Raw genomic sequence first — 26,901 nt, forward strand, 5'->3', positions numbered from 1 at the left:
ATATTTATGAGAGCCTGCGATGATTTCCACTCCATTTATCTTTTTGCTGATGACTAAGAATAGACAATGCAAAACTGATTGTGATTGGGAAAAAAGGTGAAAGATAATACAATGTGATTATAGGGGGGAGAATGACTCAGAAAGCAGGAAGTGGTCATTGATAACACTTCTCCTGCACCTGATAGCTCCCTAACAGCTAATAGATGTAATTTTCTCACCAATTCACTCCTTTACAATAAAGGACCAAAGTTCCTCAACTTTGAGATAGGTAACTTCTGCTTTGCTCAAATTTTTTTGTTTACTGTTTTCTGCTCAGAACCAACCTGTTTTTACACCACAAGCCTGCAAAGCTGAGGCACGGAAGAAGTGGAAGGTTCACATCTTCCCAAAAGTGTGGAAGAAAGTCCCTGGTGAAAAACATTACTTCATATCTTCCTCCAAATCACACACGTCTTGCAAAACTTCCTGTTTTGAACAACAGCCAGAATGATATGGAGCTGGTTTGGTCCCAATGACTGAGGTACCTTGTACCTTGTGGTCATCACTTCTGAAGAGTCCACCAGGGACTATACTGGAAGTTGACGAGAGTGGGCCTGTACTAGCGGGGGCTATGCAGTCTGTTGTCCTGGATGGAGATCTTGAAGGTTGCGTAGGTGGGCATGTCAACAGAGGAATGTGGGAGGGCATTCCAATTGCTTCAGGGGAAAATAACTGGATGTAGGGAGTAGATGTTATTGAACTACAAATTGCTTGTTGTGGCTTCTTCTGGATCTTGTTGTTTTCTCTTTGACGTATGTCAGCACGAGGTCGATATCCTGGTTGATGATCTTGTGAAGGGTAGTTAGTCTGAGCATCTGGCGTCTGGTTACAAGGAACCATATAACCATATAACAATTACAGCACGGAAACAGGCCATCTCGGCCCTACAAGTCCGTGCCGAACAATTATTTTCCCTTAGTCCCACTTGCCTGCACTCATACCATAACCCTCCATTCCCCTCTCATCCATATGCCTATCCAATTTATTTTAAAATGATACCAACGAACCTTCCTCCACCACTTCCACTGGAAGCTCATTCCACACCGCTACCACTCTCTGAGTAAAGAAGTTCCCCCTCATGTTATCCCTAAACTTCTGTCCCTTAATTCTGAAGTCATGTCCTCTTGTTTGAATCTTCCCTATTCTCAAAGGTAAAAGCATGTCCACATCAACTGTCTATCCCTCTCATCATTTTAAAGACCTCTATCAAGTCCCCCCTTAACCTTCTGCGCTCCAGAGAATAAAGACCTAAGTAAAGACCCAGTTTAAGTCGGGAGCATTTTGGTTAGACTGGATTGTCATCTGAAGTCGCCGCACACAAACCGGGCAGCTCTTCGTTGAACATTTTGAAGAACATCTTTATTTTTCTTGGTGCTGGGGTTCCAAGTGCGTACTCCAAGTGCGGTTGGACTGTGGTTTGGTACAAATATATTCATACAATCTGGGAGTTTGAGATTTATCGGAAATCAGGTGAAAATCTCATGAACAAATTACTGACAATTGACAAACTCTTGCTCCAATTGAGTTTAATAGCAATTTTCAAAACTATGGCTAACTCCCTGATTGGGTCTGTGACACAGTAGTATCCTAATCCAGCCCAATGAATGCATAATGTAACTTCCTGAGCAATTTAACGGATACTTAAAAACCCTCTGAAATGGACTAAAGAGACAATCAAGCACAGCTAGGAATATATATAAAAACTTAAAGCAACAACTTTGACACAAACTGAAGATCTGCAGAACAAAGCAGGTCTCTGGTGAATAAAACCACATCAGACAATCATGCTTAAAATAAAACTCATGATAAATTAAACTATGTATGAATTATCAATCATGAAGGATTGTAGTCTGCCAGATAATGGAATGATTTTCTTCTGTGCCCCTTAGCTCAATACAAACAACTAATGGGTTAGAGCTTAGATCTTCTAGTGGCACTGTTTCAATTACAGTCTCCCATCAAATACTGAACTGTGTCTACATGTTTCCCCAATGTTCTTCATCCATTTGAAGCAAATGAACAAAAATAATTTAGACTCCCATGTGCCTAATTTTCCTGCATTTTTCCTCTACATTCTCAGACAGAGCCATGACGATGAAATGGATCTTAAGCATTGGAGTGAAGTGGGGCAGAGAATTGACATCTCATTGTTCATATAGTACTTAATTGACTGCCTTTCTCAATCTTTACAAAGACATGTAAAAAAGATTAGAGACCATACTCCACTATCACTTTTGCTGTATTATAGTTGGCTTGTGCATTTGTTACATATGTGGAGAAAATAAAAATGTTAGTCTTTAAAGAAATTTGCAGGATAAGATCGTTAAGGACAGTTGGCTCAAGAAACCATGAGACAGGAACTTGCAATTGTTGATTGGGAGAGGCTGTTAGCAGTTTAAAGAGATGTCTGGCAAGTGGTGGACTTTTCAAAATGAGATTGGGAAAGGTCAAGGTTAACACTCTTCCTGTCAGAGTGCTGGTGGAATTAGGGGCCCTGGCTGATGAGAGATATTGGTCAGGAAAGAGAAGCATATGTCAGATACAGCAGCTGGGATCAATCGAGTCTCTCGAGAACTATAAGGGACATAGAAGTACACTTACGAAGGAAATCAGAAGAGCTAAGAGAGGCCATGAGGCATCCTTGGCAGATAAGGTAAAGGAGAATCCCAAGAGAGTCTACAAGTATATTCAAAGCAAAAGGGTGACTAGGGAAAGAACAGTTCCCATTAAGAATCAGACTGGTCTTCGATGTGTAATGTGGAGTTGTCAGTTCTTGTATGAACACTTCTCATCTGTATTCATGTACAGAAGATCACAGAAGCAGAGGAATTTAAAGAGAACAGTAAGGTCCTGAAACATCTAAGATGTATCTAAGTGTTTATGAATAGAGATACCTGCACAGAACTGTACACAAAAATGAATGTTCCTGTACTCCATACGTGATAAAGTACCGTTTAACAAAGTGCCATTGAATTGAATACAGTACATCAATATTGGACGGAGGAGTTGCTGGTGGATTTCAGACATATTAAGGTGAATAGATCCCAAGGGCATGACCTAGTGTAAATTTGGACATCGTAGGAAGCAAGGGAAGAAATTGTTGGGAGTCCTGGCAGTCTTCTTTACCCACAGATGAGATACTGAAAGACTGGATGGTGGCTAATGGCATGTGTTTACTTAAGAAAAGCTGCAAGGACAAGCCAGGGAACTAAAGGTTGGTAAGTCTAAAATCAGTGGTGGGAACATTACTGGAGGTGATCCTGGAGTCCAAGGTCCATCTTCATATAGAAAGGCAAGGACGGAGTAGGGATACTCAGCACAGACTTTGAGTGTCTCATGAATTGGGTGATTTGAAGAGGTTTGAGAAGGACAGTGGGGAAAACTTAATCTCCATGGACTTTAGCAAGGTTTTTGACAAAGTCCTGCATGATACACTGGTCGGGAAGGTAATAATAGTGGAAGATATTAGCAGCTGATAACAGATAACAGCATTGTTTTTCTGGTTGGAGGCTTGCCATGAGTGGTGTGTCACAGGGATTTTGGTGCTGGGTCCCCTGTTGTCATATATATTAACTATTTTGGTTATAATGTTGGTGGGTTCATTAGTACGTTCTCGAATGATACCCAAATTGGTGGTGTAGTGGACAGTAAATAAGGCTGTCTATGGTTACAACAGGATATTGATCAAGAGAGAACTATGGGTACAAACATGTTCTAGTTTTATTTCAGGTTTCAAGTATCCATCTCATTTTAATTTTGGATTCAAGATTTTATGAAAATAATCTTCTGTATCTTTCAGCTTTCCCATTATAATGGATCTATTAATCAGATACTAAAGATTCCAAATAAAAGAAAAATGTGCAGGAGGAAAAGTATCAGAATTCCAGAAGTGTCAAACATGAAAATTTAATCGCAAAATTATTTTTGTATTTAATAGGATTAGGAGAATATTAAATGAATCTCAGGATTACCCGGTATTTTATGCTACATGACAGTATAACACTGGACTGCAATCCATTATATGGTTATCTTTAGAGTGAACTTGGAATAAGCATTTACTTTGGAAAGCTAAGCTTGTGGCTATGTTATCTGATACATTTATAATGTCTTGAATTTCCTAATTTCATTGACTTTCACTGTAGATATTATGGACATTTATAGCTGACAAAACAATGTGGTGAGACCATAATTATAATGTTTGTGAAAATTAAATAAAACATTTTTTATGAACTTTGGTTCAAAAATGCTTTACCCCTTCACTGTGATGCTTTAAGTAAGCAACTTACACATTAAGTAATTTATTTTAATTAAAAAATAAGAAAGGATCTTACTGAATTAAAATTGTCCCAATTCCTTGTAGACATCTGGAAAGACTTGGAAGAATGAAACAGTTTCTAGCAGAGAAAAAGATCTGCACTAATTATTCATGGCAGGCTAATAAATGTAGTACACAATGTAATTATAATACCACAGATCATGACAAAGAATGTTTCTTTTGTGTAATCCTTGAACCTTTGGAATTTTATTTTTGCAAATCTTGCACAGCACAGAAAAGGTAATTCTTTTGAGACAGTAATTGTGATTTGGAGCAAAGCCATTTGGCCATGTTTTACATTTGTGGGTCAGAATATCTCAGAAGTTCTTATAAGTTTGTTTTGCTGGAAAGCTTTCGTCTAATTTCATCAGCATTTATTAAAATTGATACATGACAATCTGCTCGTAGAATACAACGTTACTCGCAGCTGAACTAATTTTTTTATTATCTTGTTAGCACAGAGGAATGAGTTAACTACAAAGAAAATTCTATATTAATCAAACTCAATGTGTTGATTTCAACCAATTGGTGATTGTGTGATTCCTTAAATGTGAGTATTTCTACTAATTCTTGTGTGCATATTTTGCCTGTGAAATAGGTTAATTCAGAGCATAACTGGTCACTATCGAGAGAAGTTGTAATTCAAACGATCACAGTTAAAGGAGATCAGAGAAAAATAGTAACTTTCATGTTGGATTCCACACATATCACAGGTGAGTACCTTTCTGACAAATAATCTGAAAATCATCTGAAAATAACAAGCGATCTACAGCTGCCAAATGGGCACTGTTTCTCTCTCCACCAATGCTGCATGATAGACTGAGTGTTCTGGCATGTTTATTTTTTTGGGGGGGGGGGGGGGGGGGAAGAAAGGTTATTTCAGATTTCCAGCTTTTGTATCTGTTTTGTAAAGTGATTCATTTGTGAATTTTCAAAATTTACTTCCAGCTTTCTAGCATTTACATTTTTGTCTTCTATTACATCATGAAACTTGGAACTCCCTATGGAGATAAGATTTTTTTTAACCACTTGCCAAAGCTTCCCTATATTCTGAACAGAAAGAGGTCAATTAAACAAATGAGCTTCTATATTAAAAGACAGAGCTCCAGGTGAGTTCATAGTAAAGGAAGTAGCAAAACAGGAACAAACATTGTGTAAAGTTTGCTTCCAGTGTACATATTTGCAGGTGCTAAGGTACAGCTGCTCCCATGCCTGCCCATAATCTTCAAAAACTCATGTGACTCGTTATTTTATACAGATACATGCATAGGAAACGTTTGGAGGGATATGGGCCGAACATGCAAATGGTACTAACTAGCTCTGCTACAAAACATGAACAAATTGGGCCAAGGGAAGTTTTTCCATGTTACATGACTCAATGACACTATGATTCTGCACTGCACCACAGTCTGTAGGGAGCACTAAGATCACAATAACATTTCTCCGTTGTTGTGACCAAATAAATTGATCTGAACATACACTTTCCCAAACAGGTAAGCATAAACTCAACAGCATGTTGCAAAGACTACCAAGGTATGAGCAGAAATTTACAAACTGAAGGAATGCAGCCTACCATATGGCCTTCTCCGTCTGACCTTTGTGGAGCTACAGTGGATGGGCAAAGTCCTCAATTCGTATTTCTCCTCTGCTTTTACCGTGGAGAAAGACATGAAGACTTGGGAACTTGGGACAGTTAATGGAGATGTCTTGGGGACAGTCCGCATTACAATCGAGAAGGTGTTGGACGTCGTAAGATGTACGAAAGTAGGTAAATCTCCCATGCTTGATCAGATATAACCATATAACCATATAACAATTACAGCACGGAAACAGGCCATCTCGACCCCTCTAGTCCGTGCCGAACACATAATCTCCCCTAGTCCCATATACCTGCGCTCAGACCATAACCCTCCATTCCTTTCCCATCCATATAACTATCCAATTTATTTTTAAATGATAAAAACGAACCTGCCTCCACCACCTTCACTGGAAGCTCATTCCACACAGCTACCACTCTCTGAGTAAAGAAGTTCCCCCTCATGTTACCCCTAAACTTCAGTCCCTTAAATCTCAAGTCATGTCCCCTTGTTTGAATCTTCCCTACTCTCAGTGGGAAAAGCTTTTCCACGTCAACTCTGTCTATCCCTCTCATCATTTTAAAAACCTCTATCAAGTCCCCCCTTAACCTTCTGCGCTCCAAAGAATAAAGCCCTAACTTGTTCAACCTTTCTCTGTAACTTAGTTGCTGAAACCCAGGCAACATTCTTGTAAATCTCCTCTGTACTCTCTCTATATATATCCGAGGACACGATGGGAAGCTAGATAAAAAATTGCAGGTGATCTGGCTGAGATATGCAATCATTATGAGACACAGGTGAGGTGCCAGAAGACTGCAGGGTGGCTAATGTTGTGCCTCCATTTAAGAAGGGCTGCAAGAAAAAGCCTGAGAACTATTGATCAGTGAGCCTATCATCTGTGGTATGCAAGTTAATGGAGAGGATTCTGAGGGATAAGATACGAGTGCATTAGGATGGACAAGACTGAATACGGATAGTCAGCATGATTTTTTATATGGAAGATTGTAAAATAACCAAAATGATGGATGAGGGCAAAGCCATAGACATTGCCTATTGGGACTTCAGCAAGGCATGTGATAAGGTTCTGAAGGTAGGCTGCTCTGGAAGGTTGTTTTTTGAATGGAGGCCTGTGACTAGGGGTGTGCCTCAGGGATTGGGGCAGGGCACATTGGTGTTTGTGGTTTATTTCATTGATTTAGATGAGAATGTGGAAAGCATATTTAGCAAGTTTGCAGATGATATTAAAATTGGTAGTGACGTAGATAGTGAAGATGGTTATCATAAATTACAGCGGGATCTTGATTAGTTGGACAAGTGGGTTGAGGAATATTGAATGGATTTACTGCACATAAATGAGAGGTGTGCATTTTGGGAAGTCAAAGCAGGGTAGGACATTCACAGTGAATGTCAGGGCCCTGGGGGTTTTGTAGAGCCCAGGAATCTAGAAGTGCAGTTTCCTTGAAAATGGCATCATAGGTAGGTAGGGTGACCTAGAAAGCCTTTGGTATATTGGCTTAAATCAGTCAAGGTATTGAGTACAGAAGTTGGGATGTTGTGTTACAGTTGTATAAGGCATTGGTGAGGCTGCATTTGGAGAATTGTGTTCAGCTTTGGACACCTTTCTATGGGAAGGATGTTGTTAAGCTGGAACGAGTGCAGACACGATTTACGAGGACGTTGCCAGGACTTGAGGGCCTGAGCTACTGGGAGAGATTTGGCAGGCTAGGACTTTATTCCATGCAGTGCAGGAGGCTATGGGGTGATCTTATATAGGTGTGCAGGATCATGAGGGGGAATAGATAGAGTCTATTACATTGTATTTTACCAAGAGAAGGTAAATCATGAACAAGGAGACACAGGCTTAAGGTGAGAGGAGAAAGATTTAATGGGAACCTGAGGGGTAATTTTTTCACAGAGGAGGTAGTTGAGGGAAGTACTGTAATAACATTTTAAAGAGATTTTGACAGGTAATGGAAAGGAAAGGTTCAGTGGGATTTGGACCAAACATGGGCAGGTGGGGCTAGTGTAGATAGGGCAAATTGATCAGCATGGGCAAGTTGGGCTGAACGGCCTGTTTCTGTGCTGTATGACTCTATGACCTTGTAACTCACTTCACAGATACAATTAATGCATATTATCAAAAATTCCTTCAAGGCTCAGCTAGTCTACTATGTTATTCCATTATACTATGGTCTATTATCATTTGCTGCCAATTTAATCTCATGTGCAGAGGTGGACATGGAAATATTTTACCATTGCAATCTGCTCCATCGTGTTCTGTGATGCTTCTACATTAGTTACTGCAAGCACAAGTGTTTGACAAAGGTCAACAAGCTTAGCACATTTTATCTTACCTAATTTATGGCAACTTCATAGCTATTGCTCAGAATACTATTCAATCAGTAGTCATACAGCTTCGTTCATTGGCAAATTAATTAATCTGCAAAGATTGCTGCTTTCTTCTTACTCACCTGTATGTCAACTTGAAAGACATGGTTATACATAACCATTGGCTCAGAACCTGTGGGTTCTATCTAACGAAGAATCCAAGGAATTTTAAATCCCATTACCATGGAATTCAATTAGTATATCTTGTTTGATGTAAAGCCATTTAAGAAGCCGAATTTGTAGCAGCCTGGGAAATGTTCTATAATGTTCTAAAGATTAAATAGCAAAGAACTAAAATCTATGCTGCCCATGTCACAATTAGCAGTGAGCTTCATTTCCGGCAATTGCCAAGAACTGTCCAATGTGAAAAATGATTGACAAACATAGCATGACATATTCTCTAAGGTGCAAAGGTGCAAATTCTTATTCTTCTTTGCATGAAATAAAAAGAAACACTGCCCAGAATAAAGTAAAATTCTAAATGGATCATACTCGCCTTTTCTCCATATGTATTGAAATTCAACATAGAATGCAAAATAAACTCCTAAATATTGAAGTTTTCACGGGATGCTAAACCACAATGCTGAAAAGTCAGAATTGTCATGGAGGAACTGCATTGCTTCTTAAGAGAATGTAGGCAAGGAATTCAATTCCAGATATTCCTCTAATTTTGCAAGATTGGAGGTGGAAAAAAACAAAGATCGCACCAGGTGAATTACACATCAACTTAATGAAAGTAGGACTGAATGCTTGAATTTTGGAAGAACGTTATTACAAAGATGTTTTTTCTGTTATATCAAATAATAGCAGTTTGCTTTGCAAAAATACCATATCACCACTGAACCATAACACTGCAGATCATATTGAATATGGTCATTGTATTCACCTACTCTTTGCAAAGCACTAATGAATGCCAGTTAAAGGAGAAGATTTGTTAAACAATAACGATTGTTTCCAGGGCTTGAATCCGGAGGAGGTAGAAAATTGTGTTGCCTTGCGTCTAGCCTCAAAATGATTTGAGATTAAATGATGAAATGCCTCTCCCTGACCAGTAACGGGCTTATGGCGAAGGAGAAGACGAAACACACAGAAGTGCAACTTTCCTTTTCCAGTGTTTTTTAGTCTAGCCATATAGTTGCTAAAATTTTGGAGGGGGAAAACTCTCATTTTTGAAGCGAATAGGATTGCTTTAATATTATTTCCACATATAGATCAAAAATAATACAGAAGCAAGTGTGCTTCAAAATGGTTTCAAACAGTTGTTGCATTTGCAATATTCGTACAGCCAAACCTTTCCCTAAAGCACCCTGGAATTCCTGGCTGGGACCAGATTACATATCCAGGCTTGCCTGTGTTCAACGTTTGTGGTCTAACATTGTTTTTCATTTTATTTTTGCTCATTAGAAGAAGTGTAGACCACAATGAAATGTTTATAGAATATACGGGATAAAACGAAGAAACCACAAGCTTACCAAAATGTAGGTAAATTATGTATCATTTCATAGAGAGGTGGGAGTATGGTGTTCAATCAGGGAAGGATTCTCATTGTCCTGGTGACTGGACAGAATGATTTATGGAGATGTCTTCGTTCCCCACCCTATGGTGAAGCGCATGCGTCAGGGGAAACAAAGGAAGCAAATTGCCATATACGTTAAATCTACTGCAGTCCCTTCCGAGAACTGCACGCCCAAATCATGTTGAAAGCGTATTATAGTGCAATTGTACATTATGATGCAAAACCTTAACGCGGGGGCGGGGTGTGGGTGTTGATCTCCTTCCAAAAAAACCTTAACATTTGGACAATAATTCTGCATGTGCAGATTAATGGTATTACAAGATGCAGTTTCTCCAGAACAGATGATCCGTGCACTTTCTCCTGCGGGCTTCAAGCCAGTGCATCGGTACAACGATTCCAGATGTGTTCGACCTAAAAGATCCCAATCATTTACAGTAAATCCCTTCATAACAATGATAGGAGTCATAAAGCCAAAAGGTTTCATCAAAGCAATAAAGTAAATGCCCTCAACGGTGGTCCGTTTGCTTTGAGAGAAGATCGCCATTGCAACTACTATCTTTTATTCTGTCTGTATTCACAAATACAAAATTCCATTCACATGATTCTGAAATAAAGAGCTCTAAAATATTAATCGGTCCAGATGTCTGGAATCAACTTGGTAAATATGCCCATCAATGATTTTCACTCCGTGAATTTACAAAAAAAAAGATCTAATGCAGCTGCCGCCCTTTCGCCTCGAGATTGGCTTGACTAATAATAAAACATGTCCCTGATATAGGCGACAGGTTAGTCAGTGAAGACTTGTTGACTTACACCTTTGCAGATCATTTCACAAAGCGTTAGCAAAGCTTTACACAGAACAAAAAGAACATGGTCTATAAGAGGATTCTGTGGAATGAACTGACAAATAATCCATTCACACATCGCAACCCGTGTTCCTATAAAACGTACCCACTTCCCTCAGCGCAGTGGCTCCAGTCCTTGGCTGCTACAAAGAATTCAAGCCGCCGTCTGCTTTGGATCGCCCGGTGGACCAAACCCTTTAAAATGTTTGGGACAGATGCACGCCGCGGTATATTTATGTGCAGAAAGACTGCACGTCAGTCTCTTACCGTTATTCCGATCGCCCTTTTTCCCTGCTGCCCGGTCCTAAAGTGGACTTCGCCTGCGCTGCCTGTGTCTGACTGTGAAATGGGGAGGAGGAGTGGGGGATTTTACGCGACACTCCTCCGCTGCTGCTGCTGCTGCTGCTGCTGCATTTCGCCTGAGAGTGTGGGCAGGAGCGACTAAAGCTTAGCCCACTTGTAAAATAATATCCGAGATGGCGCTGTGAGCACATTTGGGCACTGGGACAGTCATCACGTGTCCTTTATTCCACATTTAAACTTAAAAGAAATAACCGGCTTTGAAGTATTTTAATTAAAGATTTTGTACCTTTCAATAAACTCTTTATTTTTTTCATAAAGTCGACGAAATTCCTGACATTTTGTACACAAAACTTCCATGTAATTAATTTTTGGAACGGAATCACATACGTGCGTTATATATATATATATATTATTATTTTTTAAATGTCTTATTTCAAGGGCATGTTTTTAAAACCATGTCTTTAACCCAATGATTGTGGATTTTATGTCGTGCGAGCATGGATGCAGAGGTATGGGGTGGAGTGGTGGTGGGGTTGGCTGGAGGCAGACCATCAATGGGTCCTCTCCCTAAACGATACCCCCAATTCACTTGCAAAGTGTCTTTTGGGTGGGGCTATTACAACCAGGAATAATTCATGTTAAATACTGGAGACTGGTTAAGAGCGCTGCAAATATCACAGCGAGAGACAAAGCTGGCTGGCGCCCCCTGCGTGTTCTTTGCCGATGTAACACCGCGATGTCAGTCTGCATCTCGCTGTACCCGGGGTGTAGAAGAGTCCAAACAGTTCTAACCAGTTGAAAAAGCAAGTGATCAGTCAAACCTCATTCACCTTCCACCAACATACTAGAGAAGACTTAAAATAATAACGCAACTTTCAATAAAAAGTAATGAACGTACCAGAATCCGACTGATCTTGGACAGTCAACAGCTAGTGAACTTGTTATATCAGTTTTACAATCAGATGGAAGTTTTTCCGCAGCTTTTAAGATCATATGATGTAAACGTGTCTGTTAGTTCCAGAGACTGGTTTTGCTGAATGTTCATTCTTTGCTCGCTGCTTTTCTGAGTGTCACTGAGTGCACGTCAGTGCAACACTGCCGTTTCTGCGGCTGATCGGGGATCCTGCCATGCTTCAATTGGAGAGATTGGGCTGAGGAGAGAGATTGAACTGAAGCGGCTACCAAGCAACCAGTGTGTGTGAGCAGAATGTTGAGCGGCCCCCGTCTCCGGGGAAACACTACACTTTCTCTTGTCAGCCTTACCCTGTCTGCAAAAACACGCAGTCTGCACATCCGCACTGAAAGTGTGCCCGTTAGATGCATTCGAAGGGGGGAAAAAAACTAATTCTGTAACCCATAGTTATTGAAGCATAGGATGTCACTGAGCTATGGTGAATATGTCTCTGTAGGTTTCTTTTATATATGTACTTCAAAAGATACCCGCAAGTCAAAAAGATGCCTGTCCCGCTGAGTTGCTCCAGCATTTTGTGTCTACCCGCAAGTCAATAGACAATAGGTGCAGGAGTAGGCCATTCGGCCCTTCGAGCCAGCACCGCCATTCAATGTGATCATGGCTGATCATCAGTATTCAAGAAGGAACTGCAGATGCTGGAAAATCGAAGGTACACAAAAATGCTGGAGAAACTCAGCGGGTGCAGCAGCATCTATGGAGCGAAGGAAATAGGTAACGTTTCAGACCCTCAGTCTGAAGAAGGGTTTCGGCCCGAAACGTTACCTATTTCCTTCGCTCCATAGATGCTGCTGCACCCGCTGAGTTTCTCCAGCATTTTTGTGTACCATCCCCAATCAGTACCCCGTTCCTCCCCATATCCCCTGACTCCGCTATTTTTAAGAGCCCTATCTAGCTCTCTCTTGATGGCCACTTTGTTTCACGCTGCCGCAAACAATTGAACCTTATAATAAATCATGTTAAGACAAAACGCTGAGCAAAGATTTTAACATTTGTATTTTTTGGTTCCCTTGCAAATCTTCACATTCGTTTTTGTTTTCATAACAAGCACTGTTTTGCCAGCACATCCCAAGCTAATCTAACAGTCAAGATATCCGTTTTTTTTACAACGGGATATCAATCAGCTGCAGAAATGGGCGAAGAAATGGCAGATGGAGTTTAACCACAGCAATCATGAGATATTGCATTGTGCGTGGTTGGAAGGAGAGAGTATACAGTTAATGACAAGACTCGTAACAGCAATGATGTGCAGAGGGATCTTGGGGTCCAAGTAGTTCATAGCTCACTAAAGGTGGCACCACAAGTGGATAGGGTGGTAAAGAAGGTGTATGGTCAGTGCAAGGGGCATTGAATATAAGAGTCAGGAAATCATGATGCCACTCTATCGGACTTTGGTTAGGCTGGATTTAGAATATTGCATGCAGTTTTGGTCGCCCCATTACAGATAAGATATAAAGGCTTTGGAGAGGGAGACTCTACAAACTCCGTACAGACAGCAGCCATAGTCAGGATCAAACCTAGGTGGCTGACGCTGTAAAGGGCCTGTCCCACTTGGGCCATCACTTACGCGACAGACCGGTAGTGACAGTCGCGCGACGGTCCCGCGAGAGTCGCACGCGTCATCATGCGCCCGCACAGGCGTCTGGAGCGCGTGACGTAATTTGAAGATGGACATAAAATGCAGGAGTAACTCAGCGGGACTGGCAGCATCCCTGGAGAGAAGCAATGGATGATATTTTGGGTCGAGACTCTTCTTCAGTCTCCAGAGATGCTGCCGGTCCCGCTGAGTTACTCCTGCATTTTGTGTCTATCTTTAATTTCCTTGGCCCCGCTCTGGGAGTAGGAGAGGGGGCGGTTCCGGATCCGCAAAGGCTGTGAGCCCCAGGCTGAGTTCGACGATCGTTTGCCTGCTTCTGCTGCTGTTGGAGGTGAGACTTGGGCCGCGCCAGGGTCTTGGGCCTGTCCCACTTTGGCCGTCAGTTACGCGACAGGTCGTTGGCGAGCGAAGATTTCGTGCAGGATGAAGTCCACACTCCTCCACGCCCCTCCACACCACTCCATGCGCCCGTCCCCGCGCTACCCACACACTAGCAGGTCGCGTAAATGCCGCACGAAAGACAGCCAGGTGGGACAGGCCCTTAAGGCAGCAACTCTGACGCTGTAAGGCAGCAACTCTACCGCTGCGCAACCTCTTTATACTATATTCAATGTACGCTCCCAGTACTGATGCAAGTTCCCAGCCAAAAATGTTACCATCCCTTTGCCTCCACAGATACTGCCTGAACAACTGAATTCCTTCAGTTGTTAGAGATTCAAGAATCTGTAATATCTTGTGTCTCCTGAACATGATGGCCTGGGGTCAGATGGTGCTTTCATTCAAAAGCATATTTCAATCCCTCTTCCTTGCCATCATTTCTAGATTAATTAAAATACTTGAAGACTGGAATCAGACAGACTGACAGTGATAAAATAAAGTTTATTTTCTACCAGGTCAAGAGGCAGAGATGGGCACACATTGTACCTTTCAACTGAGTGAGTTGTTAGCAAGGAAGGTGAAGAGCAAACTAATTGTAAGCCAGTTCACATATGAATTTTCCATACAGAAATCAACAGCTACATTTCACACAATAATGATTATACTTTAGAAGTATTCCATGGCCGACAAGAGTGTTTTAATGTTCCTTGTTATCGGAGTCTCAGCACCTTAATAAAAAATACAAACGTTGTGCTGGAAACATTGTTTGTCAACTAGAGTAATCGAGCCATATACGGAAACAGACCCTTTGTCCAACTTGCCCATGCTGACCATGATGCACCATCTACGCTAGTCCCATCTGTCTGCATTTGACCCATATCCCTCTAAATCTTTCCTAAGGAATGAGCAAAAGAGTGGACCAAAGAACTGGCACATGCACAATGGGCCATTTTTCAATACGTCACTGTTGCAATATCCTCTACTTTCTGAAAGCAGTGATGCTTTAGTGTCAGCTAGTTCCATGTACCCACTGCCCTCTGTATGACTGCTGTGGTATTTCCATTGAACAGAAGGAATATGTCTCTCCATATTGCATAGAGTCATAGCAGCGTGGAAACAGGCCCAACTTGCCCAAACTGACCAACATGCCCCAAGATGAGTCCCATTTTTTATTTCCTCCACATTCCAGCCAACCCCCCAGATACTCCTATTTTCCTACACACTAGGAACAAATTGCAGTGGCCATTTAACATATAACCCACTGCATTTGGGATATGGGGGGAAACCAGAGAACCAGGAGAAAACCCACATTGTCACAGGGAGGACATACAAATCCCATACAGACAGGCCTGGGATAAGGATTAAATATGAGTCACAGGAACTATCAGGCAGCAGCTCCACCAGTTTTGCCGCAGTGTCTCCCATCTCTTAGAAGCTCTGCATATTAAAAACATCCTAATTCTTGGACGTTAAAAGGGTTAATTGAATCTTGCTTGTAGCCAGTCTAATGGAGAGGCTACTTTTCTTTTCATATTCCTCGTCATCCAAGGTGACATAATCTTAGCGTCTTTGCCCTGCACTCTAACAGGAACATGCTGGCCCTGAACTCTCCATATCACGTTTGTGAAAGCCTTCCACTTGACAGACATCCCTTTGTATGAAATTCTGGCTCATGAAATGTGTGTCCGAGTGATTGCTTAGCTTTGTTTACATGTACTCTGCAATCTCATTAATACTTTGGACAGCAGGAATTCTTCACGCCAGCCATCTTTAATCTGTCATAATCCTGATAGCTATTAGATAATTTGGGCTGTGTTGATTTATCAGTATGGAAGAGTTAATGCTAACATAATCTTACTAAATTATACTTATCCTGTTGATGATCCTTCGCTAGTGGTCTGTTTATCCTTGGTGTCACTTTTTAAACTATATGGTTAATTTTCCTTTTCTAAATATTGTTAGCAGCTCTTTGTTATCTACTCATTTTCTCTTGTGATTACTTCTGCTTCATAGTATCTTTCTATTATTGCCAAATGTCATTAATACTCAAGGAACTGGGTCCTGCCTGGGAAAAACATATAATTTATACCATCCTTGAATTCAGAACAGATCCTGGAAATGTTGAAAAAGATGAAGAAGTAAGCAAAGATGGTCAGGTAAATTAAACAATGCTGATTTTTTTTTACCATATGGTGTATGAATTCTGTTTACCTTTCATCACTTTGTAAATATCATTAACTTTTTATAATAGTACTGAGAATAAAGGACAGCTTCACCCGAATGGTCAGCCAACACCAAATGCAGTCAGATATTATCGACTGTGGAAATCGGAAATTTAAAAAAGGAAATACTCCATAGAAACATATAAAATAGGTGCAGGAGTAGGCCATTCGGCCCTTTGAGCCTGCACCGCCATTCAATATGATCATGGCAGTTCATCCAACTCAGTATCCTGTACCTGCCTTCTCTCCATACCCCATGATCCCTTTAGCCACAAGGGCCACATCTAACTCCCTCTTAAATATAGCCAATGAACTGACCTCAACTACTTTCTGTGGCAGAGAATTCGACAGATTCACCACTCTCTGTGTGAAAAAAAAAATTCTCATCTCGGTCCTAAAAGACTTCCCCGTTATCCTTAAACTGTGACCCCTTGTTCTGGACTTCCCCAACATCGGGAACAATCTTCTTGCATCTAGCCTGTCCAACCCCTTAAGAATTTTGTAAGTTTTTATAAGATCCCCCTTCAATCTTCTAAATTCCAGCGAGTACAAGCCGAGTCTATCCAGTCTTTCTTCATATGAAAGTCCTGCTATCCCAGGAATCAGTCTGGTGAACCTTCTCTGTACTCCCTCTATGGCAAGAATGTATTTCCTCAGATTAAGAGACCAAAACTGTACGCAATACTCCTGGTGTGGTCTCACCAAGGCCCTGTACAATTGCAGTAGAACCTCCCTGCTCCTATACTCAAATCCTTTTGCTATGAATGCTAACATACCATTCGCTTTCTTCACTGCCTGCTGCACCTGCATGCCTACTTTCAATGACTGGTGTACCATGACACCCAGGTCTCGTTGCATCTCCCCTTTTCCTAATCGGCCATCATTCAGATAATAGTCTACTTTCCTGTTTTTGCTACCAAAGTGGATAACCTCACATTTATCCACATTATACTGCATCTGCCATGCATTTGCCCACTCACCCAGCCTATCCAAGTCACCTTGCAGCCTCCTAGCATCCTCCTCACAGCTAACACTGCCCCCCAGCTTCGTGTCATCCGCAAACTTGGAGATGTTGCATTCAATTCCCTCGTCCAAATCACTAATCTATATTACTAAAAGTCTGTTCTTGACCGGTTTTGGCTTTCTGTGCTGCGATTTACGAGAGTACGCCGCCACTTACGGCCGTCATTTTTGGCCACCTCGCTCAGAGCCCCCCTCCGCCGCATGTGTGCCGAGGATTTTTCCCGTCGATGAAAATTGACAGAGATATTAATGTTTTTATAAAATTCCACATTCTCTCTGTATGAATGAATGAATGAATGAATGAATGAATGAATGAATGAATGAATGAATGAATGAATGAATTACCTTTATTGTGAAATTTCGTGCCTGCAATCATACATACAATAATACAATAATAAACAACAATAAACACAAATTAACATCCACCACAGTGAGTCCTCCAAGCACCTCCTCACTGTGGTGGAGGCAAAAATCTTAGGGCTGCAGTCTCTTCCCTCCTCTTCTCCCTCTGCGCTGAGGCGATACCCCACCGGGCGATGGCACAAACAGTCCCGCGGCTCACCGAACCCCGCAAACGGGCCGGCTCAAACACCGCGGCCCGGGGTGATCGAAGCTGCCGCCCTCCAGTCCAGCGGACGCAGCCGCTGGCCCGCGGCTGAACCCCGGACTCAGGTCACCGCCGCCAGAACGCCGTCCCAGCCACCGGAGCACCGTTCCAGCCCCTAGCCGGATCGCCCTCACGTGAGTGCCGTACCTCCCTCGAGCTGAGCCGCCCCGACAGGAGCGCCATTCCACCCTCGGGCTGGGCCGCCCCGACGGGAGCGCCACAGCCCCTCACGGGAGAGTCTCAGCCACGCGCCAGGCCGCCCTCATGGGAGCGTCACAGCCCCTCACGGGAGCGCCGTTCCAGCCCTGAGCCGGACCGTCCTGACTGGCTCTGCCTCCGGAGTCTCGAGGTCGCCAGCTCCGCCATTAGGCCTCAGCGCAGACGGAGGCAGAGAGGGGGATACGACAAAAAAGTCGCATTCCCCCGAAGGGAGAGACAGCAAGCCCTGTTTCCACCCCCCCCCCCCCACATAAACACAACCTAAAAACCAATAAACTTAACTAGACAAAACGAAAAAAAACAACACAAAAAAAGTAAAAACAAACGGACTGCAGGCTAGCCGCAGCCGTTCACCAGCGCAGCCACTTCCGGATGCCCCTGCTGGCTGCCCCTGCTGGAGGGAGGGGGAGGGACTATAAAACCAGGAAGTTTTAACAAGAACAAAACAAGAACCGTAACTTTCAACACATCTTCATTCTGGTACACACCTGCACTTCGTAAACTGAAACAGACTGGTCGCCGACTTGAACGACTCACAAATAAATCATCTCTCACAGTCCACCTTGAAGCTTACAAACTCCACCTCACTGATTACAAAGATGCCCTCATTGCTGCAAAATCTGCCTACCTCTCCTCCATATTCACCGATCCCTGCCTAAACCACAGAACCCTCTTCTCCACAGTGGGCAACCTCCTCAAGCCTCGAGCAAACACTCTCCCTACCTCTACTCCGGATCTCTGCAACTCATTCCTCCACTTTTTCGCTGATAAAATCATCACCACCTATCAATCTTTATCCCCTGTACCCGACTCCCCAGCATCTACTCCACCACCTACCAAGGCCTCTCCTTTCAACATCTCCACTGACCTCCTTACCCCTCCTCCACACTGCTTCCTCTCCCAGTTTGACCTGGTCACCCCTATTGAAATCTCCAAACTCATCAGCTCTTCCAAACCCGCTACCTGCTCCTTCGACCCTCTCCCCACTCCCCTGCTGAAGTCCTGCCTCCCCGTTCCCTGCCCCTACCTCACTAATCTCTTCAACTCCTCATTGTCCCAAGGAATTGTCCCCTCCACTTTCAAAACTGCTGCTGTCACACCAATCTTAAAGAAACCTGGTCTTGATCCCTCCTCTCTCATTAACTACCGCCCAATCTCAAACCTCCCCTTTCTTTCAAAAACCCTGGAGCGTATCGTTGCGTCGCAACTTCATTCCCACCTCCTTGCGTATAACCTACTTGAACCCCTCCAATCTGGCTTTCGCCCCCTCCATAGCACAGAAACTGCTCTCCTCAAAGTCCTCAACGACCTCCTCACCTCTGCTGACACTGGTTCCCTCAACATCCTCATCCTCCTCGACCTGAGCGCAGCCTTCGATACAGTGAACCAGAACATCCTGCTCACCAGACTCAAAGACCTCGGCATTGAAGGCTCTGCACTCAGCTGGCTCCGTTCCTACCTTTCCAACAGATCCTACTTCATCTCTCTCCACAACCACACCTCTGCTACAGCCACAGTCACTCAAGGCGTTCCCCAAGGCTCCGTACTCGGCCCCCTCCTCTTCATCATCTACATCCTCCCCCTTGGTCAGATACTCCGCCACTTCAACCTGGACTTCTACTGTTACGCCGATGACACCCAGATCTACCTCGGCACCAAATCCCCACACAACCCCCCCCCCCCCCCCTCTCCCATATCAACTCCTGTGTGTCAGCTATAAAAACCTGGATGTAACATAACTTCCTCAAACTCAACAGCGATAAGACAGAATTCCTCCTCATAGGCTCCAAAGCCACTCAGCAAAATCAATAACCCCACTCTCACCATCGACGGCACCACTGTCTCCCCATCTCCCCAGGCCCGCAACCTTGGCGTGATCTTTGATTCCACCCTCTCCCTTGAGCCTCACATCCGCCATGTCATTAAAACCTCCTTCTTTCATCTCCGCAACATCGCCAAACTCAGACCCTCTCTCACACCTCCCGCTGCTGAAAGACTCATCCATGCCTTCATCTCCTCCCGACTGGGCTATTGCAACTCACTTCTCCTTGGCATCAGCTCCACCTACATCAACCGACTCCAACTGGTCCAGAACGCAGCCGCCCGACTCATCACCCACACCAAATCCTGGCATCACATCACTCCAGTCCTCAAACAACTTCACTGGCTTCCCATCTGCCACCGGATCACCTACAAAATCCTGATCCTCACCTACAAAGCCCTCCACCATCTGGCCCCCCCCCCTCTCACTGACCTCCTCTCCCCCTACCAACCCTCAAGGTCCCTCAGATCCACATCAGCCGGTCTCCTCTCCATCCACAAGTCCAACCTTCGCAGTTTTGGGGACAGAGCCTTCTCCAGGGCAGCTCCCAGGCTCTGGAACTCCCTCCCCCAACTGATCCGCAATTCCGTGTCCCTCACCATCTTCCAGTCCCGCCTCAAGACCCATCTCTTCACCTCTGCCTATCCTTAGCCCCACGTCCCCCTCCCTTTTCATCATGTACATTAATTGCCTCATATTGTGTTTTGAATTGTATATTGTCTTTACTTTGTGTACTAATCATGTGTCTACTATTTATTTCATTCCCCTTACATGTTTTTCCTCTACCTGCTAAGGTGTCCTTGAGACTCTTGAAAGGCGCTCATAAATAAAATTTATTATTATTATTATAGGAAGTGGTGTGCCTCAATCAGTCTCTGCAAGTGGTGTGCCTCAATCAGAGCTCTGAATGACACTGACAAATGTCTACAGCACTGTGAGTACCCTTAATTTGGTTTGAAAATATGGTTAGAGGTAAAAAAAGCACTGCCTGCAAATGGTTGTTTGGGTTTGGGTTGAAGTAAAAAGGCACTCTCTCTCCCCCCCCCCCCTCCCCTCTCCCCCCCCCCCTCCCTCTCCTCTCCCCCCTCCCTCTCCTCTCCTCTCCCCCCCTCTCCTCTCCCCCCCCTCTCCTCTCCCCACCCCTCTCCACTCCCCCCTCTCCTCTCCCCCCCCTCTCCTCTCCCCTCTTTTTCTCCCCCTCCTCCCCTCCCCCACCGTCCCTCCCCTAAACCCCCCTCCCCTCCACACACCCCTACCCCCTTCCCTCCCTCCCCCTCCCTGCTCCCCACCTCCCCCGCCCCTCATCTCACCACCCTCTCAGCACCCCCTCTCTCTCCCCCCCCTCTCCTCCCCCCCCCTCCTCTCTCTCTCTCTCCCCCCTCCTCCCCTCCATTAGCGTGAGTGTGGGGGAGGGGGGTTGTTAGTGTGTGATGCTGCATGCCGCCTCCCCCCCACAACCGCACGTTGGGGGAACAGACCCAACGGGTCTGCACTTGGTCTAGTATATATTGTAAATAGCTAGGGTCCCAGCACTTAGCCTTACGGTACCCCACTAGTCACTGCCTGCCATTCTGAGAAGGACCCGTTTACTCCTACTCTTTGCGATACCCGTTTACTCCTACTCCTACTCCTACTCCAATCAGGGCCGGCCTTAGGAGGTGCGGGGCCCAATTGGGAAAATTTTCATAGAAATATAGATGAATAATTATGAATGAGTCACGTGTCGTGAGTAATATGACAGTCAGTCGGCTTTAAAAAAAAAATCTTAAACCGCGCATGCGCAGATTGTTCTCTCTGTAAAAATAAAAATAAATAAACAATTCAATTTTCTCACGGCTTCCAAATCTAATTTCTGAATTACTGAATGGGTGGGGGGTGGAAGGTGACGGCAGGTGGAAAGATGGTGGGAAAAACAGGAGCACACCGGGACAAGTTGAATCAGTTGTCATCTTATTGAATGACAATACTAGTTCAACTTATCAAGGGACCAATTCGGGGGAGAGTTCCTTGTGGGGAGTCTAGCCAGGGGTAAAGTTGCGGGGAGGGCAGGAGCGTTGAGAAGGAGGAGGTCGGGTTCATGCCAGTAACTCACTCACTCACCGCTGCCGTGGCACTTCGGGCGCGGAGCTTCCGCATTGTGGCCAGGAAGGGAAGCAGCTCGCGTGGCTACGAGCGGCTTCCATCACCGGACAATGGAACCGACTGCCATCTCAGCGCCTTCTGCCGGCCCTGCTCACCTCTGGCAGTGCTCTCCGTCTGAACAGTGAGGGGACCAGCTCAAGAGCAAAGATCATAGAGCGGAGTGGGTCAGCAGGTGATGGATAACATCACAGCGGACGGTGGAGCTTACTCCTGTGTCAGCGCGAACAAGGGATCAATTGAGGTTACTCGCACTGACATATGGAGTAAGCTCCACCGCCCACTGTCTTGTTAGCCATCGCCCGCTGACCCGCTCTTGAGCTGGATGATCCCTGGCCGACCCCCTCCTTCTCAACCCTCCTGCCCTCCCCGCAACTTTACCCCTGGACAGACTATCCACATGCTCTGAAACAAACTCACCCCCACAGCAGCGCTGTCCTTTTACAGCTGCTTCCTACTTTAGAGCCGCAAGGTAATATCTTGCCCAAACTCAGTTGTATCTTTCTATCTCAATAAATATCACAAAATATGCCATTGTTTCAGCCACATAATGACAAACTATAGAATGTAGGTTATTTGTTATCAGTCACCCCATCCCAGAAACAACAGTACTTAAAGAGAAGAACATTTGTTTTACTAATTTACGAGCATGTACCATACAGAGTCCGTTGATCCATATCCAGGAAAATGTTGTGATAATTTCATAAAAGGTATTATTGTCTAAGAAATTTGGTGTGGAATGATAATCCATCTCAGTACTCATTTAGGCAAGTGCCAAGCTATAGATACTTTTCCCCCACCCCCAATCCCCCTCGCCTGATCTTCATTGAACCTACCATTTGACCAATCTTTTACTCAGCTGCTGTAACGTTTTCTTCCTATCAAAATCTCTGTGTAGATTCTGTCCCTATCTTCCAATTCCCACTTTGAAATAAAATACAACTTTCGACTTAATAATTTCGCAGCAGGATCGCTATATAAATGCAAATATATGGTATTTTATCCTAGCATCCCCTTGCCACCACACAAGAAGCGTAACTTGAAGCATTTGCATTTGGAGAAGTTTGATACGGACCAGGAATGAAAATTAATAGCTATGAATCGATTAACAGCGAGCTACGAGGTGAGATTGAAACACCTGTCAGAGGGCTAAGAAACAATCCTGAGTTGACGGCGTATTGTTTTAAGTGAGCCTTTTGCAGCGACCTCACCATATTCTGGTTAAATATTATTTCCACGGAAATCTCCTATTTCACTTTGAAATTATATTCATTTATAACAGTTTGTAACATCAGTAACCACCTTAATTTTCGTGCATTTAGTACCGGGTATGCTTGAAACAATTTATTGTAATGTACTGTATCTTTAAAAAAAACTATATCAAGCAGGTGTGAAAATTACACTGAATCGAACGATGATTGAAAATGTGTGGGAATCGACTAATCGCGATCCTGCTGCGAAATATTTACGTTGAAAGTTGTATTTTATTTCAAAGTGGGAATTTGAAGATATAGACAGAGATGCTACACAGAGATTTTAAACTCGGGAGAGCTCTTGGGTGAACTCGCACAATGGGACAGGGCTTGAGGCAGCAGTTATGCAGCGAAGGGAATAGCCAACATTTCGGGCCCGGTCTGAAGAAGGGTTTCGACCCGAAACGTTGCATATTTCCTTTGCTCCATAGATGCTGCCTCACCTGCTAAGTTTCTCCAGCATTTTTGTCTACCGCAAAACGTCAATGTTCCGGGAATGCCGAGAGAGCTAGAGAGAGACGAGCTGGGGAGCGGGAGAGAGAGAGCGCGCCAGAGAGAGAGGGAGGGAGAGAGTGAAAGACAGCGAGACACACCGTGGGTCGGTAGGTAAATTGAATGACTAACCTGCTGCAGGCCAAGAAGCTCACCAAGACGAAGTCCTCAATCATAATGGTGAGTTTTAAGAAATTCTCAATGTGTCATTAATGCATGGATCTACATTCCTCAGTAAATGAAATTCTGTTTTGAACAAGTGTTAATGACGCCACGTGAATTGTATTCAAAGGAACGCAGCGTCATAAATACTTGTTCATAAGTTCATAATTGATAGGAGCAGAATTAGGCCATTCGGCCCATCAAATCTATTCCGCCATTCGATCATGGCTGATCTATCTCTCCCTCCTAATCCCATTCTCCTGCCTTCTCCCCGTAACCCCTGATACCCGCACTAAGCAAGAATCTATCTATCTCTGCTTTAAAAATATCCACTGACTTTGCCTCCACAGCCCTCTGTAGCAAAGAATTTCACAGATTCACCACCCTCTGTCTATAGAAATTTCTCCTCACTGCCTTCCTAAAAGAACATCCTTTAATTCTGAGGCTTTGACCTCAAGTCAGGGGTGCGAGGGGGGGGGGGGGTGTGTGTGTGTGCAGGGAGTCAGATAGACTGTGCAATGACAGGGGGGGATCCCAGTGTGAGAGTGAGTCACCACCTGCGTACAGCGTTCCCACATCTCACTTCTCCACCAAGCAAGGCACACTCCTCTCTCCCCCCTTCCTCCCCCCCTCTCTAAAGTAGGAGGGAGAGGGAGGTAGTGAGAGGGATATCTAAAGGGTAACTGGTTTTGGTCTCCAATCACCTCACAAAGGTCAGCCAACAGTGGTGGTGAGGCAGAAGGGAGAACTCTCTCTCTCTCTCTCTCTCCAATTCTCTCTCTCTCCCTCTCTCCCCCTCTCTCTCCCCCATCTCTCTCTCTCCCTCTCCCTCGCTCTCTCTCTCTCCCCCTTCTCTCCAATTCTCTCTCCTCCCCTCTCCCTCCTTCCTCTCTTCTCTCTCCAATTTCCTCTCTCCCCCCTATATCTCTCTCTCTCCGCCCTTCCTCTCTTCTCTCTCCAATTTCTCTCTCTCTCTCTCTCTCTCTCTCTCTCGCCCACGCCCCCCCACTCCCCCACACTCAGCCACGTTTATATCTACAGTTCACTCCACGAGTGTGTGTGTGAGCCGAGCAGTGTTTCTTATTCTGACTCTGCTCCGTGAGCTGCTCGTAATGACAGTAATCGTGTCCAACTCTTAACTGAAAACGTGTGGTTTGCAAACTGAAAATCACCCCTCTGTCTTTCCACTGTCCCCCCACCACACACAGAGACACACACAGAGAGACACACTCAGACACACATGCGGATAGAGACACACACACGCACAGCCACAGACAGACAGACACACGCACACACAGGGTTAAATCCCACCCGCATCCCGGCCCGGACATTACCCCCGACACCAATGTTAACACAGACTCAAACCTCCAACCTGGTTTGCTGTTGTACCGGCACCGAACGAGTTAACGCAACCCCCAAATCTGTTTATCCACAGATTGTCTCCCTCTCGCACTTATCCGGCCTGTTGTCTTTCGTTTCTGCTTCAGGTCTTTTAACTCTATCCCCCCCCGACCAAAGAGTGGGCAAGTACGCCGCCGATTTCATACAAATCTGACCCCCCCCCCCCCCCCACCCCCACCCCCACCCCCCACCACACACACACACACACACACCGCCCGCTCCCGACGTTTAGCGTTGAATACTCACGGCTGAGTCTGCTGCGGTACTGGGGCTTGCTGCACTGTTTGCGCCTGGACATGGTGGTCTGGCGGGGGATGTGAGACTGCCACACCCCCCCCAGAGCCCGGTACTACTCCCCCCCTCCCGGGTCCAGACCAAAGTCAAAACACGATTACAATTACTGAGGAATGTGGATCAGAGCATTGATGACCCATTGTATAACCACTTGTTAACTACTGGCTGTTAACAAGTGCTACAGTAGGAGTTAACACGTCGTTTGTGTCTGGCGAATGCTTTTTTTAAATCTTTATTTAACAAAACGAATTTGTATTTCCATATGAAATACGGAAAATTAACGCGGGGCCGCCCTTGGGCGCGGGGCCCAATTTGGAAAAATCGGTCCAATCGGCCTAAGGCCGGCCCTGACTCCAATAGTTAGGCAACACATATGGAGGGAGGAATTATTTGAACAGGAAAATAAACGTAACATTTCAGGACAATTACTTTTGTCTGGAACTGCAAGAAGCAGGAGAAAACCTGACTCGTGAGCATGGGTTGAAAGAGAGGAGATGAACAAAGTTACAGTCTTTGCCCTGCACTCTAACAGGAACATGCTGGCCCTGAACAACATGATAAGGTTGAATTGCAGTAGGCAAAAGATGCAACCTGCCTCTCTCTTCCTCATCATTCTCCCAAAACATTAACTGTTGGGAAATGATCCCAAGTGGCAGAAGAAAGCTCGCTCTGATCTGTGTAAAGCCATCAAGTATGCCAAGAGACAATACCAGGACAAAGTCCCAGTATAATCATTCAGACACCTGCAAACTGTGGCAAGCCCTGAATTCTATAAGTGGCTGCAAAGCAAAGTCAGGCAACATCGCTGGTGATAGTGCGGCCCTATTTGATGAACCTAATGCTCACTTTGAGCAGAAGGAAAACGATGACATCTGTCCCGTCAGTCTCGAGTGTGCCTTTTCCCAAGGTCACTGTTGCAGAAGTAAGATTGGCCTTCCTGAGACGGACGGCATCACTGGCCGCGTCCTTAGGAACTGCGCAGACCAAATAGCGGGAGCGTTCACAGACATCTTTAATCTCTTCCCATTCTGTTCTAATGTACCCATCTGCTTCAAGAAGACTAATATCATCCCTAGTGCCAAAGAAAAGCATGCCTTAACGACAACCATCCAGTGGTTTTGTCATCCACTATCGTGAAGTGCTTTGAGAGGCTGCTAATGGAACACATTAAATCCAGCCTACGAAGGAGCATGACATGGGTTTAAGGTACGAAGGGAAAAATTTAATAGAAACCTTACGGGCAACCTTCACACAGAAGGTGGTGGGCATTTGTAACAAACTGCCAAAGAAGGTAGTAGCGGCAGGTACCATGACATTTAAAATACATTTGGACTGGACA

General features: G+C 44.5%; 1 protein-coding gene across 2 annotated transcripts in view; it reads right to left on the reverse strand.

The window, feature by feature from the left end:
* Positions 1 to 12,164, reverse strand: part of basp1 (brain abundant membrane attached signal protein 1) — a 68,591-nt gene extending 56,427 nt beyond the window's left edge. The window contains exon 1 of one of the 2 annotated variants that reach the window (XM_033049198.1): positions 11,882 to 12,164. The gene's annotated coding sequence lies outside the window, so the exon portion shown is untranslated. Of the gene's footprint in view, positions 1 to 10,947; positions 11,172 to 11,881 lie in introns of those variants that run through there. The other variant, XM_033049187.1, reaches the window with a different exon arrangement.
* Positions 12,165 to 26,901: the final 14,737 nt, after the last annotated feature.

This window comes from Amblyraja radiata, chromosome 2 (genome assembly GCF_010909765.2).
Source record: "Amblyraja radiata isolate CabotCenter1 chromosome 2, sAmbRad1.1.pri, whole genome shotgun sequence".
In the NCBI taxonomy this organism is placed as follows: Eukaryota; Metazoa; Chordata; class Chondrichthyes; order Rajiformes; family Rajidae; genus Amblyraja; species Amblyraja radiata.